The 18,843-nt window shown below is 35.2% G+C and overlaps 1 protein-coding gene across 1 annotated transcript in view; it reads right to left on the bottom strand.

Moving 5' to 3' along the window:
- The window catches only part of PCDH17 (protocadherin 17), an 87,839-nt gene that overhangs the window by 13,386 nt on the left and 55,610 nt on the right, over positions 1 to 18,843 (bottom strand). The window lies entirely within an intron of this gene.

The raw sequence follows: 18,843 nt of genomic DNA, 5'->3' as shown, positions 1-18,843 counted from the left end.
AAATATTAACAGATTGTACAGTTAGAGACAAAAGGTAACAAGTGATTATGACAAACAAAAGCAATGAATGGGAAGAAAAGACAACATTAATGAAAATATAATCATGCTGTTGACATTTCCTAAAAATACCAATATAAAAGCTCCATAATTTCAAGGAGCTATCTCCATCTGTCAGACCATCAAGCCACCAGCAATGAGCTGTATGTTACACCACTGAACTTTCCTTGCCAGTTGCCAATTATCTCAGAGTACAAATCTTTAATTAGAAGGTACCAAGCTTTCGCTTTGCAAGCTTTCCTCAAATTTGGATATGACAACTTGTTTACAGATATTGACTGAGGAGGGTGCCACTGAGGAGAGAGACATGACAGGTTCCTGAAGAAATCTCTATGTTCTTTTGATGGCTCTGTTTACATCCTGCTGTAGGTAGACACCGTTTAATGGAAGTCTGTCAGCCCCTGTGTAGGAGCCTGGTTTTGTCCAAAGAAAAAATCAATGTAGTAATGCTCCTCAAATGCTACCTGTTTTCCTTTGCAAAGTCTCATAAAAATAATTACAAAAGCTGCATGGGTGCTGAACCATTCAAAATCTGAATGGCCACTTTGATGAAAGAGAGTATTTTTCCTCCCTATTCCTGCCAGTATGCCTGGATTTACAATCAAAATCTCTTTTAACAGCCATAATGAGACCTTGTGGGTTTTATACCAACAGATGGAAAACCCTACTGGGTATCATACTCTGCTTCAAGGGATGATGTCGTAAGCAGGTCATATACTTTGGACTTCATGGAAGGTTTACAATGCATCTTCCAGAATAGGAGGAAGAACATCTTTTATGATGCTGCTCTCAGAAAAAAAGTTTAGGTTGTCGAGACATCTTAAGGAGCTCTCACTTGGACATAGAGATGCAGAAATATCTTCTTATAAAAGAAAGAAACTTTTAAGAGTTTCATGTAGAGTCCTCCTCATGCTAAGTAATTTATCATATGATTAGAGGGTCCCTTAAACTATTATTTAGAAGATTTCTGGTGTGTCATTACCACTTTCCAAAGAGATTTGCAGAATGGTATTACCCTTGTGTCACTTTATGAAGAGCCCAAATTCTCTTAGCAATTTAAGTTTCACAATGCTATCCTACTTAACTTTCTGCCTGGATAGTGCTCCAATTAGATCAATCAGAAAGGATAATTAAGGATGTCTTTTTCAAATCTGACTCTCTAAATATAACCAGTTTGGCCAAGAGAATTATACATGTAAACAGATTCAGGACCACATTTTCAGATTCTCCATGAACAGTGGAATAATTTCTGAAAGACACTTACTGAAGATATCTTAAGAATACTCATATCTTCCTTTTCCCATACCCTTCATCAAGAATTCTAAGTTACAGATCAACTTCTTATATTTCAGGGATTGAGGAGATTATAGATATTAACACCACTAATACAGAAGAATCTCTCCTACTAGTTACTTTTATGTGCAGCAGTTCAGCTGCTCAACTGAGACTCACCTTTTTACTTGTAATCTTTTCATTTGTTATAGCTTCAATTTCTGAACTGATGTCAGACTACTTTGATGCAAAAAAAGACAGCTTTAAGAAAAATTGTCAATTTGGGGAATTATTTCCTAAGATGTTGTCCTTATGTGTTCTTTGTTTTCACTAATATCTTCCTTTTTAAGCCTGGTAACTATAGGAAGCTATTTTTCTGGTGTCTAGCAACCGCTAATCTGAGCCATGTTCTTACAAAAAGTGTATTCTAGTCTTGGAGATAGACTTAAAAGCTAATTACAGATATCACCACCAAGTAAGATGCAGTCAGGCTAATTTCTGTTAGCTGTGCCCTCAGCTAACTTATCTGAACGCCCTACAAAGGAAGTCAGCAGTGAGGCATTAGATAAGTTAAACACTGTTCTGGTAAAGCAAGTCAACGATGCAGCTGCTAAATTTAAAGCTATGGAAGGATTCAGAATAAGCCAGTTAACATTAATCTATTGACATTCTTTAAGAAAATCTTTACTCTGTAGAGATGATAAAGATACTACATCCTTAGAAACAGGGAAAACCTGCTATAAAATGCAGCAAAACCTATTAGAGGTGTGGATCATTCATATTTTTCTCAGGGTATTTAAAGCAATCTTTTAATTTACTGGAACTCATCACTATAATATTTACTTCATTTAAGGTTTCATGTAGGCTTTACAAGATTCTTTTAATGGGTCCCCCTCCTCCCAGGCTTAGTGTTTTATTGGAGAAAAAAGGCAAGAGACCTGTACAGTTATTATTAGCTTGAATTCTGATTATCACAGATAATGGAAAGCAGGGAAACCTGAGCCCCAATATCTACTGCATGGTTCTTCAAAAACAGCCTCTAGATTCGCTAATAAAAATGTAACTTTGCTTTGTTTTTCTTTAAGAAGAATTTCTTTAATTCCCAAGGAGACAAAAATAAAGCACCATATCTGAAAGCAAGGCTCAGCCTGACCTTGAACAAACTCTATAAGGAATTAAGGTAAGAAAAATTTTTCTTATGAGAAAAAGAATCAAACTTTTTTGTTGTTGCTTTGTTTCCACCTGTTACACAGGTGCCTGTGCTAAGGTGTGGTATGTACACATACCACTTCTCAGGTACCTAAGAAACAGTCTAGCAGAGCTCTAAACTTATTTGCAAGCTCTCAAGTGACTCTGCAGTTCCAGCTGAAGATGGATACAAGGCAGCTAATTTGCTACCACCAAGGGAAAATGTTATAACATAAAAACATTCCCTCCCTTAGCTTCAAAACTGTCGAGTGCCTAGGGAGCCTGACTATTTGTAGAGCTGATACTATGCATATGCTTCCTCTGTAACTGTTACATGCATACATCTGGCATCTGTCTCCGTGTTAAACAGACTTAATTGTCCCCACTATTGCTGTGTAGAAACCTTCTAACCTAAATGGGTAATGTGAAAGAAATAAATGAAAGGGTTGAGATGATTTTTATTTTTTGGTGCCATTATTTTTGCCTTATTGACAAGATTTCCAATGAACTCTGTACTATGGCTATAATGAAAATATTTTAGCTGTGCCATCTGTATAACTTTGGGTGGAGATTATGCTCTTGTCTTAGCACGACATTTGCACTTTGAACAGTCTTTTAAAACAACAGGGTTGTTTTAACTGTAACTGGATTTTTTTCTATTTATTCTTCTTTTTTTTTTCTTTGCATGGTTGTTTATGACCCCTCTTTTATCCACATCAGACTTCACAGCTTTTAAGCATTTTCTAGACATAGCTGAACTGATTCTGAAGATATGCCTTTTTTTTTTTTAGGTATTATTGGGGTACTCTACATGCTATTACGATATTCAGATCACTGTTGCCAGCAGAGTCAAGACTCAGGCAAAGCGCTTGATTTCAGATTTCAATATATTTTTAAAAGATCAAAGAGCATGGAAAATCTTGTTCTTTGGTTAGACAGACCATGCAGAACAGTAATACTCTGAAAGATGGAGGCAGCTGCATAGAACTAATACTAAATTGAAGGCCTTTTGAAGTTACTTTAACCTTTGTGTCAATGTTCATCTCAAAATCCCCCAGCAAAGTGAGAAATGCTTTTAATTGAGAAAACATACAGAAATGAGTTTTTCCTGGAAAAGAAGAGGGGGAAATAAAACAAAAAGTTGCTGGTTTGGCATCTGAAATTAGTCATGATAGCAAAGATGAAATATCCTCAAGGTGCTTCTTCTACTAAAATTTATTTCCTTAAGCAAGACTGTAAAGCATAGATTTTCCTAATGCAGCTGTACCTGTCCAAGTCTATTTAGGACTCAGAGGAAAGCTATTCCTGCAGCTGAGGAGAAGAATAAGATCTTGACTTCCTCAAGCATGTGCATTAAACCTTAGGGAATAGGAAGACAGGCCACAGGTTTTTCACCTCTCCTGTTATCATTCAACAAGCAAACTAGAGAGTGCTTCCATTAAAACTCCTGTTAAAATGAGAGTTCTTGTCACTCAAGGGACTGAATAAAAGCCCACAGGATGTAGATTCAGATGCCGTATATTAGGTTCATCAGTGACATAGCAGCAGCTATAAAACAGAATAATTTCATTCAACAAACAGAAAGTCACATAATCTAATTTCTGAAAATTCAAACTAGGTAAAAATCTTATGTCATCTCTGGAGACAATGGAGAGGGATGGATTCAGAGAGTTATTTAGAATGCCAGTGAAAGGATCCAGACCTAGAGCGCTTCATAGGCAGCTCTATCTATCTTCACATGCATAAAGTTGATGTCCTGCTGTGTTTGGGATACATATCAACTGGTTTGCCTTTTCCTATAAGCTAAGCTTTTCATCACTCAGAAAATTGTCCGCTTTAAGTCTAAGAGCCCAACATTTCCTAAGGATTTGTAGGTGGGATTGAGGGGTGTAACTCAGCAACGTGAGTCCCCTTTTCCACAATGTGCTCCTAATGAACATTGTCCTACCATTGGTAAGAAAATAGTCCCTTTGCAAACTAATAGCCAAGTGATTCTAAGCACACACAAATCTGGGAAATCCACAGAATATTTGTCAGATCAAGTTTCATGGTATTTTTCTACTGAGCTATTTTCAGGGAAAAGCAAACAAATTTCCTTCTTCCCTTGTACTGTGATAGCATGCTTATAACAAGATACTGCTTTTTTTTTAACAGAATTAAGACTTGTGACAAATTGCTGTACTTTGAATGCCTGAAGGAACACACTGGGATCTGATGTTCTTCATTGAGGAAAATTGTAGCTGATCCAGACCCCTCTTGCAGTTGCAGCCCCGACTCCAAGTTCATATCACAAGCATAGCAGGGAGTGACTTTGATGTATAGATTCTTCCACAATTACAAAAGATATCTGACATGGTGTGAAGTGGCATTTTATTTTCATTCCAGAAATTTAGCAAGAGAAATCCAGATGAGATGATCAACTCTGTCTCCTAGCAAGCCAGCTTAGTGTTGCCAACTTAACCACAACATCATCCTGTCTTCTGAAGGAACATGGGGGCAGAGCCAAATCTTCTGTCCAGCCATACCTTGCTTTCTGCAGCCCAGGCTCTGCTGGCTCACACATCTAGCTGAATCCTAAACAGAGCAGAATACTGGACAACTTGTAAATCTATTGATATAGAGCAGCATGGTTGGAATTCCAACAAATTGCTGATTCCATTCTCAGAAATCCAATCTCAAAATTTTTATTTTAAAAGCTGACTGGGACTGAGCTCTTTCATTCATTAAATCTGTTACTTTCAAAGTCAGCCCAAGTATTCCCTCTTTAGATAAATTTTCAGTTAACATTTGGCATGTACTTTTTCAGTCAACAACGTTAAGTTGGTATTCCTCAGAGAGCCAGACTATGATGATAAACAACTGCCAACAACTTTGTTCTTAAAATACCAGTCAAAATACCACTGAAAAATTAATACCACTACTTAGCAGTTATTTTTTTCTTTAAACAAAATCAAGTGGAAAACCAATGATGGTAATTCTGTAAGTCTATCTGCGTTATCAAACGATCTTGTGAAATTTTGCCACAGCTAGATTTAGGGACTACAGCTTATTGGTCTTCTTGATGTACAAATTCCAGCTTGATGTTACAAACTGTCTTCAACGAATTTATTTCCAGTTCATTGCGCCTGCACTTCAAGAGGTTTTTCAGAGCCTTTACTCAACAGAGAAGTAAGGCTAATATTCACAAAATAAACTGGGATAGAATCTGCCAGAGTAGGTTTAGGTTTAATTTTAGACCATGTTTTTTTTGGTAGCTAAGGGCTATTAAAAAGGAAATAATTATATTAAGAAAAAGTAGAGCTAGTATGGGAAAATAAAGAACAATTGTTTGTTAGGCTAAACACTCTGAATAAAAAGAATGTCTTATGTAAGTCTGATTTTCAAGACAAAAAACAAAAGAGAAGAAATAATAGATTAAATTTAAATGTTTATGTAAACCATCTTCCCTAAAGTTTCCTATGACTAATTCATTAGAAATTAATTTGTTTGAAATCTTTATTTGAAAAAATCATATCTAAAGTAATATATTTATTTTGCTTACTGTGAAAATCTGTTTTAAAAAAAAATTAGCAAATGTTGTTCTGGAATGTAATTGCCTATTAGATTTCAAAGAGGTAATTGAAGAGGGGCAAAAATACAGGATAAATTATTTCACACAAAGTGGGATATGTGTATTTCAGTCACTTTTTATTTTCTGACTTTGGAGAGGAAAATACAGCATTTTCTATAAGCTTTCAGTGTCCCAGTTAGCCCGCTCTAACTGTGATGACAACATGCATCTTTGATGACATGGATGAATACATCTAAAATTCAAGGCTTCCTCCTAGCAAAACTGTAATCCAGGACAGAAGGTCAATGACAGCCTGCCTTTTAAGGCCAACTCTTTGTGAGTAGTAAAGCAGCCTTTTTTTGTTAGGATTTTGCCCTTGGCTTTGCTATCTGATTTCTGCAGGGACATGCATCTATTTACCACACTAAATCCTGTTGTTCATCATCTTTTGCATGTAACATATTCTTTATTCATTTACTAGAAGCAGACAAACAGAACTGGCTCTTCTGTCAGCAGTCTCCAAAGACATAGTAAATGCAGACCTAGCTAATCCCCTCCTACTTATTGTTCAGCAATCAGTGTCTGCCAATAGGATTTGGAAATCCCAAAAGACAATGTTTAAAGGGAAGGGTTAAATTCAGCTTGTGTAATGCCATTCTCTGTTCATGGGATAATTCATCCTATTCAAGGAATGTGTTCCATGGAGGGACCAAAGGCTGCCAATTAAAATAAATTAAACTGGATGGACAGCCATGTGAGTGAGTGAGATTTCTGCCATGATCTGAAGCAACTTTATTAATGGTGAGAAGCTATGTTGGTAGAGACAGTTCTTTTAATCTGCTCCAAAGTCCCTCATATTCCTTGCAGAAAGTTGCGTTTGGGAGGTCTAGAGTTAAGCTCCCTGAGAAGCAAGGATATTAAGAGAAACCTGCTGGGGTACTTTATTTAACATTAAAGTGAATTTATCAGCCGCTCCCAACTTTTTGAGAGACTAATTGAATTATCAAAGGCTGCAATGGGAAATGTAAAGCCTTCTGAGAACAGATTTGTAATATAGATAAAATCCTTAACTCATGCCATGTGATTATCTTAAAGCATAGAAACAGCCCGGCTGCTAAAACACACCTGAATTTTAGATTTCTTTTGCCTTTCTAAAGCCTCTCTCTGCCCACCAAAATTATGGGAAAAGTCAAGTGTTTGGAATAGGCAAAAAGTAAAAATTATTTTAAAACATTATTCTGTGTCCCCTATCAATGTCTTCAGGTGTGCTAGGTGGTCACTAGGGTAAGGTCTGTTAAATTTGTTGCTCAGCTGTTTACAGAATGAATTTTAATTTTTCAGTTTTTAAAGGCTTTCAGAAAGAATATACAGTAGTCCTTATTTTCAGTGAGACCACACATGACTAAAATCAAAGATGGATTCATCTTCTGCATGAACTTGGGCATATAATAGTGATGGAAAACTGTTATTAGCCTAGAGAATGATTTTGTCTGCGAAAATTCAACCTTGGTTAAAATTTTGCAAGATAATTATCTGAAAATTTATTTTTATTTTTTAATTATGTCACTTCCAAGTACATATTGGTGTGGAATTGTGGAACAGATCCTGGCAAAAGAGACTAATGCTTGGGAGTGTGGTAGTCTGAAAAACTTAAGGACCAAAGGACATTTATTGTAGCCCACTGACATTTTGCAAGAGATCACCTTCATATACATAAACAGTAATGTTCACAAGGATGTTGTTGGATTTATATCATAAAGTCAGAGCTTTTTCTACAATACCTAACTTATCATATGTTTCTCAAGAAATTTATGAGTACTTAATTGCCCTACTAACAATTATAAAAATACCTATAAAAGGAAAAAAAAAAAAACCATGTTAAAATTGAAAGTATGAGTAAAACTTTCAATATTTCATGGCTGAAGAAAATATATAAAACTAATTTAGCACCTGTTAGCCTCCTATGCTTCAATCAACTGCAGTTACAGCAACCTGGAGGAAATCACTGCATGAAGAGGTGAAAAGAGATGATTCTAAGTGTGAATACAATTCTATACACACAATAAATTAATTTCAGAGTTCAAGGACATTTGTTAAAATGCTTTCTCTTAACAAGCAGGTTTAGAGATATTTGAGAAAAAAGCAGGTAAAGAATCACAAATAGAGGATAATTTAATAAGATGCTATAAGGCATCAGAAAGAACATATACTGTAATCTTATTCAATGATAAAAGTGCATCCTGTCCCATGAATACAAGTGGTATAATTGCGAGCAATTAGTAATTATACCAAGAACCAACAGCTTATCTCTTATGCACAAAGAAAAGCAGTCCCAACACATGCTGTGTTGTTTGCATTGTCACTTTTATGGGCACCATTATTTATTTTTTATTTATCTCCCTTTATATTTCACTCCCTTTTATGGAAATCCTTTTAGTTATCACCCTCTTAAGGAGACCTCTTAGAGAAGTGCAGAATCCATCATTCAGTAAAGTTGACCTGGGAGCAGATCATGAGAATATCCCTATTTTTTTCTTCTAAACAGAAATATTCTGGTTTTATGAGAAGGGAAAGAGGGGTACAACAGCCCCCTGAATTGAATTCATGTGTATTCTTTCAATGTATGCAAATCAAATGCCTTTCCAGAGTTCCAAAAGACTCAGAAGTAAGTGTGCTTGTCTCTGATTTTTGGAGAGTTATTTATTTCACTGACAATTACAGATTTCATAGAATATTCTGGGTTTAAAGAGACTCACAAGGATCTTTGAGTCAACTCTTAAGTGAATGGCCTGTACAAGGACCAAACCCAAAATCTTTGCATTATTAGCATCATGTTCTGACCAACTTCACAAATCTTAGTGGCCCACATCTTTAGACTTTCCATCTGTCACCAAAGGGAACTTAAACTTTTTCAAAATTTTGAATATTTTTTGCAAGGTTGGGTGGTGTCACTCATGCACCGGGCTTGGGGCAGGAACAGGCGAGAGGCAGGATCGTAGCAAAGGCGAAGAAGAGACTTTGTTCAAAAGAACGGCGTGGTTTTTATAGAGTGGTACAATGGATTCTATTTTATTGGCTAACTAACAGAAACATCTTTCTCACGCGCTGTCCTTGAGAGGAACATAAAAACAAGGGAGAAAAACAGCACCTGCAAATTGTTTATAGTCAACAGGTTATCACATCTTTCTAACTCCCTAAAATTTCTCACAAGCCGCTGTGAGAAACTCTTGCTGTTTCTCTCTCCCTGTCCCATGGAATCCACAGGGTGGGGCTTTGAGCAACCTGGTCTAGTGCAAGGTTTCTCTGTCCATGGCAGGGGGGTGTGAAAGTAGATGGATCTTCAAGGTTCCTTCCAGCACAAGGTATTCTATGATTCCCTGATTCTATGCTCCTTGTCCCTATTTGTGACAGTTCTGTCCACCTTGAGCTGCTCCAAGGGGCTGTTAGTGTCCCTGTTCTTGGTTCTGTTCCCTAGACTGGTTTCTGTTGCACTGCTTACAAAGATAACGTGGTTACAATACCACATAGTGCCATGAGCAGTGGAACTAATTAAAGCTTCTCTTCTGAAATTTTTTGTATTGACTAACATGTCTTGGAAGACACCGTCTGCTTGAAGCTTTCTAAGTAACTGAGGTTTTTTTAATGACTCTTTTCAGTCAAGAGGCTTCAGCATCTAATAATCTGTGACATCAGTTTTCCACTGATATTGAACACTTAAATAGTCCATTACAGCTGTCTATATACACAAAATTCGTGGAAACTTACTTTTGAGTCCTGCATCCTTGGATAGATACTGGTTCAGAAGTTGTGGGTAATCAGGGAAATGTGCAAACACAGAAAGTAATTTCATGGATTTATTACTAAAAACCCCTGAAAAAATATCTATAAAAAATCAGGTTATTCTTTCCATAACTGTTGTTGAAAGACTGATTTCCCTACATAGGATTTTTTTTCCCCTGAATATCTGGAACAGACTTAGGAGATCATTAATGGTATCATAAACTATTTATTAGCCAAGATTTTCAAATATGGCTGAGCAAATCAATGTAAAATATGTTTAAATGACTGCTCATGGAGAAGCAGATTATCCTGATTATCCTGAAGAAACCCATCAATTTTCAGATTATCCTGAAGTAATTCACCAAAATGTCCAGGTTAACTCTGAACTAACTCAGACACTTCCACTCAATGTGCCGTACTGCTCTGTGCTGTTTACAGGTACACACATTTACACCTTGACAAGGAATGCCAGAGGGACATAGCACCAGATTGTGGTCCTTGCATGCCTCTGAGGAAGGTGTCCATGAGTGAGATAGCAAATGGAATCCTACTTAGGAGAACTGACATCGTGTGCAGGCCAATGTAGATATTTACAGTTGATCTAAATCCCTAATTAGGCGTATGAATGTGGATCAAACTGGCACTCCAAATATCTAAATATAGATGTAGGTTACTATTTTTTGGCAGAAATACTTAAAAATACTTGGTTCCCTACCCTAGATACAGTCTTCTGTAGCAAGATACTTTGCAAAGAATTTTGTCAGTGATTACGAGCAGAGCTGCAGAAGTGGCTTCCAATTGGTTTCTTTTTGTTTCTGTGTTAGGCAAAATCCTATTTTGATTAATCACTCTTGCTACAAAAATGTGCTATTTTTTTAATAGAAGTTTTCAAGAAAGCTGTCTTGAAATTTCTTGGAAGACATGCTCCAGCTTGTTGTGCCCATCTGTGTTACATCACGTAACAACACACTCACACATGATTAATGAAAACCATACCATCCTACACAAGTCAAGAAAGAACTAATTTAATTCACTTAAAAATTCCTATCTCTTCCATAAGAAAAAAAGGTCTCCTAGTGCTACTTTAAAAAATGAAGCTGATTAGCTTCTGTACTCACATTTGGAGCAAAGGACAAGAAAGAAGTTTTGAGAGATAACAGGACAAAACTTAACCACAAGAGGCCAACATATTTCTATTAGAGCAAAACATAAATGTTAGGGGGAAGTAAAAACCAAAACCTGAAGAAATGCTTCTGCTAAGAAGCAATTCCATCCTCCAGTGTGAACAATATTACAGACCTCCAGACAACAATAAATTTTACTTTTTGGAAACACTTTTAATAAAGTACCATCCAAGATCAGTTCACACAAGGAAGGAAAATATATTAATATAAGTGTTCAAGCCAACAATCTTTAAACCTAGCAAGATTAAGCATTCCATTTTCTACATGAGTAGAAAAAATCTTTTAAAATGGAGAATTTGTAATTGGTCAATATAATGAATTCAAAGCACAAGCAAAAATTTACAATTATGTACATAATATGTGATGGCAAGCATGAAGTAAAGGGAATGAAGGGTATATACCTGCTTTGTCTAAAGGAAATATCTTATTAAAACCAAAATAAAATCAAAAAGGAATCTCTGATCATAAAAATCCTATAGACTGCCTCATAAACCATTTTAAACTAAGCTTTTAATTTGTCTAAATTGCGCTGGTTAAATTCAGCTGTGTTAGCTATGGCTTTGTTTGATTGTTTTGGATTTTTTTCCCCAACTGATATTAAACAAAACTAGAAAATAAAATGGTATTTGTCTAATAAGCTCTACACAAGATTGCATTTCAGCACATTTTAACTTGCAGACTGTTTTACCAACATTGGTTCTGTCATAAATACATAGTGAAATTACACGGCTGTAATCACTTCCATAATCTTTAGTAAAGAAGTAATTCTTCTGGGTGGGAAGAAAAAAAAAAAAAAAAAGATGTAGTGAATTTTAATGGATTGTCCAAAAGTGGGCTCTGGCTGAGAGCCAGAACTGAAGTTGTTCCACACATCCAGAGTTTTAGTCAAAAGGAGGTGAGTTGAAATAAAAACAGCAGGAATTTTTATCCTATGCACGTCCAGAGGATCTCCTTGTAGGAATCAATTTGGATATCAGTGGTGATGAGCAGGAGAAATACCTCCTGAAGAGTATGTTTACTTTAACAAAATATAAGCTATTGTCAAATAGCTAAAATAAATATATTATTAAGACCTAATTTTATTTATATTTTATTATTCAGTCTTTTGCTTCTCATCTTGATCCTCTGTTTTTTCTGCCCATGTTTCTCTTATTCTGTTCCTTCTGAAAAATGTGTAATGTTCTATCAATGCTATTTAGAGAGCTGGCATATGGTTTTCTGAAGTCACCACAATTTTATTTTTTCATTGAAAAAAAGAATCCAAAACTAAAAATAAACCATGGAATTAATCTCCAAATATGAACAAAAACTTGAATGGTTACCACCTAGTTATTTTAGTTTGAATATTTTAATGAATTCTGGGGGTTTCCCTCACGAAGTACAGATTAAATAAACTCATAATTGTATACTGACTGCAGCTACATGACAGCAAATGAGAGTCAGTCACATTCACTCACATAACCAAAAAGCAGCAATACTGTTTCAAACTCTCTGGTTTTGGTCAGGTATAGAATTTCTCTCAGCATGAACAGGCAGGTTGTAAATGAAAAACTTTCTCATTCTCAGCCGAAATTTGTGTCTTTCAGTAAAGAAGGTAATAATAAGACAAAATATTTCATGCTTTAGCAAAAACTGCCTTTTCAATGCATTTAGACTAGGTAGTAATGAGCTATATTGTTCATGGTTTAATCTGTTCTTAAAAAAACTGGGAAGTCATTCTTCTGCCCTGCTCTCAGGTATTAAGTCTGTACATCTTTCATGTTGACAGTTCAGCTTCAGGCTATAAAATAGAAGAGCCTGTTCTACATCTACTGTTTAAAACAAGAGCAGAAAAACTAAACCTCCATCAATCTGCTGTCTTTGTCTTATGGCTTATCTGTGGCAAAAAATGAATCATGAGAAAGATTTGTTCTGGTTCTACAGACAGATCCATCAACCTACCAGTACCCGTGAACCATGCATTCCTGAAGAGATTGGTGCTAATGGTGTAGCTGGGATTTTAATGCTAACATCAACCTATGGCTATTCACTCTCAGTCTGTAAGAATGTATTTAGGGAAAGCACATGCACACAGCACACCCAAAGTAATTTGGGTTCACACGGTCTTTTTTATACATTTTTGCTTCTTTAAAATAGCATGCTTCCTTTCAACCTCTATCAGGACCAAAATGAAGACACTTGATATCACTTTGAACAGGTTTTTTCATGTCTAAATCTCCTAAATGAAAAATTAATACAAATATGCAGTTTCTTCACCAAATTATTTGTAAGGTCTTCAAAAAAAACTGTCTTTCAAGCTCTGAGATGTGATTTTTTAAGCCTCAACTTTTCAAGAAAACAAACCCTGCACATCTTTATAATCTCACATGTAAACCTTGGATCACCAGAGAAGACGGCTTACAGATGAAGGATTTGCTCACCTGAAAGAAGCAGATCAACAGACTGAAGTCTACTTGTGATGGCATGTAGGGTGAGAATAGCAAAGGAAACCAAAGTTGGGAATGCTTGAAAATAAAATATTTTTAGTTAACAAGAAGAAAATTAAACTTTGGAGAAAGGATTTATTTCACATCTGAAACCCTTTTCAAAAATGGTCTCTGATTCATTCTTAATCCTGTGAATAGCCATGTCTGAAAAAGTGTGGTACCAGTTGCAATAAAGCACGCAATTCTTTCAGTCAAGGGCCACTGCAGAGGGTATTCAGGAATATTTCTCACTCTCACAGGTAACTCAAATTCTCACAGATAATAATCAGGGTAAAATGGAGCAGACAGCGTAGCAGTGATGCAAATGATTTATGTAGTGCCTACATGTAGTTTCATCACCCCTTTCTTAGATAGCTCTACATAGAAATTTCTTAATGCAATCAGACCCAGTACCAGAAAATATCAACTAAGTGGAGAAAAAAAATTGAGACATTCTTAAAAAATTATAGATCTGTTGGCTTTAAAACATGAGACAAGTGTGAGAAACATAGAAAGCATTCAAGTATAGTTTGATGGTATTTATTCTGTAAAGATTGGGAAAAAATATATCTTGTATGGATTATCTGGATACTTGCAAAGGATGAAAAATACAGCTAATTACATAAGCTATCAACAGCTTCCCATGAAAAGAGCTTATAGGGTTTCTGACCTGATATGATATTCATTTAATCTAATTTATGAAACTGCTTGAGGAAACATTCAGCTGCTTTCTTGAAAGACTGACTTGGGGATTATTGGAGCTGTATAATTGTTCAGACTGATCAGACTTAAAAAGAAACATTTTGTTTTACACTAATCTTGCAGAAATGGGCAATGAATTTGAGGAATAGATTGCTGTCTAAAAGTCTTGCCAAAAAATGTCTAGCTGTGAACAACCACAACTATTTTTTTCTAACAGTCTAATTTTCTTATTTTCAATCTTTATTCAACATCTGTTTTCTTCCCTCCTCTGTAACATAATTATGCAGAAATCCAGCATAAAACAGGTTGAGCAGTTAATAACAGGCAGCTTAAACATTTTTTTTCCCCATTGATGCACTGCAGATGTTTCCTTCTTCTTCTTTTTTTCCTTTGGCTTCTCATCTAATTTGTATACATTTCTATCCTGATCTTGAATATGCTCTCATAACATATGGAAGCACCTGAAAGTAAGTCTGGAAAATGCACGTGTTTATAAGGCTTTTATTGGATATGTAGCACATTGAGCTGGAAAGCAGAGTTTGTACAAATAACATTGAAGGAATTTGACTGAGATCAGTAGTCTGACACAACAAGAAAGACTTCCAGACCTTTTAAAGATATTCTGCATAAAGGCTTGATGTCTTTCAGTACATCTCTATACATAGGTATTATTTTTCTACGATAAATTCACTTTGCTTTTTATTTGACATAAATTTATCTCAAAAGTAGCCATAGTTCCACGATAATTATTCCTCATTTTACAAACACTTAATTTCAGTAATTAGAACTTGACATCTTGCTTGAAAGAGATGGCAGAATCTTATACTGTCAAATATTCAAAACTTCCACTGAAATATAAGGGTTCTCCACACATAGGAACAGATAAATGATGCTGTTTTCCCCTTAATTTCCAAAGGATATTCTTTTTAGGATAAATAAAGGGTTCTAATTCATCTGGAATTAAAAAAAAATGTTTAAACCTGTTGAGGCTAACTTTGGAAAAAGTATGAAAATTCAAGGAAATCTTCAGTTCACACAAAGAAAAACAAGATGCAAATTACAAAAGACAATACTATGCAGAATTAAAATGGATTTCATTTTATGTGGTACATGTAAACAAAACACTATGAGTGCAATTGAATGTACAACCTATTGTAATTAGAGGATTCTATATTCAGATTCACAGAAACACCATAATTGGAATTATTCCTTCAATGTTGAATGAGTTTATATGAGATGAATCCTAGCAAGCCTGGTAAGGGAAAAAGTTTCCCATGTGGGTTTAACAGTGTGTAACTGCTCCTGTTTGAAAACTGAGGACTGGAGAACTTGGGGTTTTTATTCATACTCTCACTGATTTAGTTCTATATTCTTGGTATGGCAGAAAGCTATTGAATATTTTCCATATATTCTGGATGCTTGTGCAAAAATGTTGATTTTAACATTTTTCAGCCTGTCTGCTGCATGAATTTTTTACATGTATTTGCACTCCATATTAAATGTATTATATACAATATGGATGAGATACTACCCTTTGTTACTGAGACACCACATAATCTGATGGCTGCTGCTGAAGGAAAAATATCATTTGCTTTCATTTTTCTCACATGACAGGATGAATAGTTAAAAATTAGCCCAGAAGACACATGTAAATTCCTAGTTTATCTATGAAACACTTATTCTTTAAGAGGACAAAAACCTTCAGCTTCTAAACTATTGTTTTAAAGTAAAAGAGAATTTCTGCCATTGAAAAATGACATACCTAGTAAAGCAAGTTTGATAAAGATGAATAAAAGGATGTTTCTTAACTAAATATGAGTTTTAAAGAAATCTGAAACATTAGTATCTTTTTGAGGGGCAAAATTACATTTAGGAAAGTTACAGATTATGAAATTATTTAATTTTCCTTTGTTTCTCTGAATGATGGTTAGTTTGTCTCCAAGGTAGAAGTTTTAAAATAGTTTTCAACTTAAAAAGAAACCCCAAAGAACAAACCCAGGAAAAAAAAATACCCAACCAAAACCAAACTCCAATTTCAAATGTCCCTTTTCCTAAAGGTAGGAAAAAAACATTTGATTTTTTTTTTATGCTAGAAGCTGCTTTAATAATGAAAGATTACATGGATAGCTTTTGTAATGTGCCCAGTCAAGTTAGCCATAAATATGTGCATACAAAACAGGAAAATTCTTTTGTAATGCAAAATATTACTTTGTGAAAAAATATTATTTTCATGAAGGAGTTCTTCAGTGTACTTGAAAGGCCTATCTTGATAGTTGCACTTTTAAATTATTGAAGTTGCAGAAAACTCTCGTTGTTCCACATCGTCCTCACCTGCCCCCAGCAAAGGAATCAAAGCAGAAGAGGAAGACTGGAAGGAGAAGTATGTGGGAAGAAACTGAAAGACATCCTGCATCCAGCATATCCCAAAATTGCCCTGGAAAGCTGCTTAGAACTACCTGCCATGGATTGTGTAGAAACTCACAGTGCCCTTATGCATGCCTAGAAAATTTGGATTCTTGGAATTAATCCATCCAGACTGCAATTTAATGAAGTTTAATAAATTAATTGGGGGGTGGGAAGGGAAGAAAAGTGAGAAAGAGAAAATAAAAACCATGTAGCAGCATTTTCAATACAAACACAAATCTTTTATATGGGATTGACAAGACTGCGCTATGGTTTATGGTAGAGTTTTTCTGCACACCACCATCGTAGCTGAAGGAAGCCTACAAGAAAGATGGAGAGACAATTCACAAAAGTATGTAATGACAGGACAAGGAGGAATTTCTTCAAACTGATATAGAGCAGCTGTAGATTAGATATCAGGAAGAAAATCTTTATTGTGAAGGTGGTGAGGCACTGGCACAGGTTACCTAGAGAAGTTGTGGACATCCCAACCCTTGAAGTGCTCAAGGACAGGTTGGATGGGGCTCTGATAAGCCTGGTTCAGTGGCAGTGTCCCTGCCCATGGCAGGGGAGTTGGAAGTTTTACGATTTTAGGAGCCATCCTAAACCATTTTATAATATTGTGAAAAGCATATTTTACATGGATTTAATTTTTCTGTTATTTTATTTCCCTTTTCTTTCAATACATGAAATTCAAGACTTTTTCCTAGTATTCACCAACAGCAGAGCTTTTTTAATTGCTGTTAAGTAATGTTTCTTGTACAACAGTAAAAATATAATTACTACATATACACAAGATCACTGCAAGGTTCTACCAAGACATGATATTTCTAGACTAATGTCTTCCTGTCTTTGTGGAGGGAATTTTTCCTGACTTTAAAATATGTTTTTTACAAATTTGACAAGTCTTAGTTAAGGTTTGCTGTAATTTAATTTAAATTATTTTCAAATTTCAATATTTATACTGTTCTATGTATTCTGATAATTGTCTTCCTCCTCATGAGACCTGATTTCTTTTCTTACCTCCAGATTTCACTACTTTAGAGTTTTCTGACATTGTTGTCAAAGTTCCCAGGAAAAAAGTTTTATCTGGTATCTGGTTCTTGAATCTCTAGTCTTGTAAAAATAACATTCTGCGCAACACTGCTTTTACAATTTTAAAATTATAAAATATGTATTTATATACAGAATAAGTTCTTATCGTATGGTAATTTAAAATAATAATGCCTGTTTATGAATATTTTAATAAATAATAGCAAAAAATTGATATGCTGTTTATAATTGAATCATGCAAAGTATGTGTCTACCAAAAGTCTCAAACTTCAGTATAGCTATTCACAAAAAAATAAAAGAAAAAAGAAATTCATCCCTAAGTAAATGTTAATCCAAAATTCTGAATTATGCCCTTTGCAGCTCGGGAAGACAAATAATGCTGACTGGAAGGTGGCTGGTTCCAATCCTGGCTGGATCAGACATCCAAATAAGTCATCTCTCTTTTCTTTGCAAAATGAGTATTCTAAAAAAAGCTAAGATTCACCGACTCTATCCAGTCATCTAAATCCTGAGTAAGCTCAAGAAGATGTGAATTAATTTAAAAAAAATAAAACCTAAACAAGCTTAATATTCCTGGAAACTCAGTCTGGACTTGGGTCAAGGATTAGACTTGGCAGTACACTGGGTTTTGATCTAAAGAGAAGACAATAATGATTCTTATACTTCTCTGCTTCTGTGTTGTTAAATATTGTCAACAATGAAATCTGTCTATCTTCTTTGATCTAGGGAGAGGATGTGTTGTACTTTTATGTCAGAAATGAGCAATAGTACCTAACTAAGACCCACACTTGTGGTGAACAGTATAATTATCAGTATACCTTCAGGTCTTACCTAAATATGATTATTTGATAATATATCATGTATACTACCTGATATAATTCACATTATATGGACTAAAAAGTGAACAGCTTGCATTAGATGACAGCTTTTTCTGTCTTTATCTCAGGAAAATGATGCTACCTTCACTGGGGAGATACGTGGAAAACATCAGCTTATGAAGGCATATTTACTAGTTCAGCAGAGCAAATGGTTCTAAAAGACTCACAAAGGTATTGTGAAACTCTCTCCACTATATTCTAGTCTCCTGGGCTGAAATTCTACCAGTATAAAGAATAAAATAATCTGTGTTCTGGGAGGGCTACATCACTTAGGTATGTAAATTGAGAAGTTGCCCTTTTTATGCCCCCTA

This window comes from Serinus canaria, chromosome 1, assembly GCF_022539315.1.
Source record: "Serinus canaria isolate serCan28SL12 chromosome 1, serCan2020, whole genome shotgun sequence".
NCBI classification, from domain to species: domain Eukaryota; kingdom Metazoa; phylum Chordata; class Aves; order Passeriformes; family Fringillidae; genus Serinus; species Serinus canaria.
The sequence above is the reverse complement of the archived record's forward strand: the minus strand, read 5'-3'. Positions and strand labels throughout refer to the sequence as shown.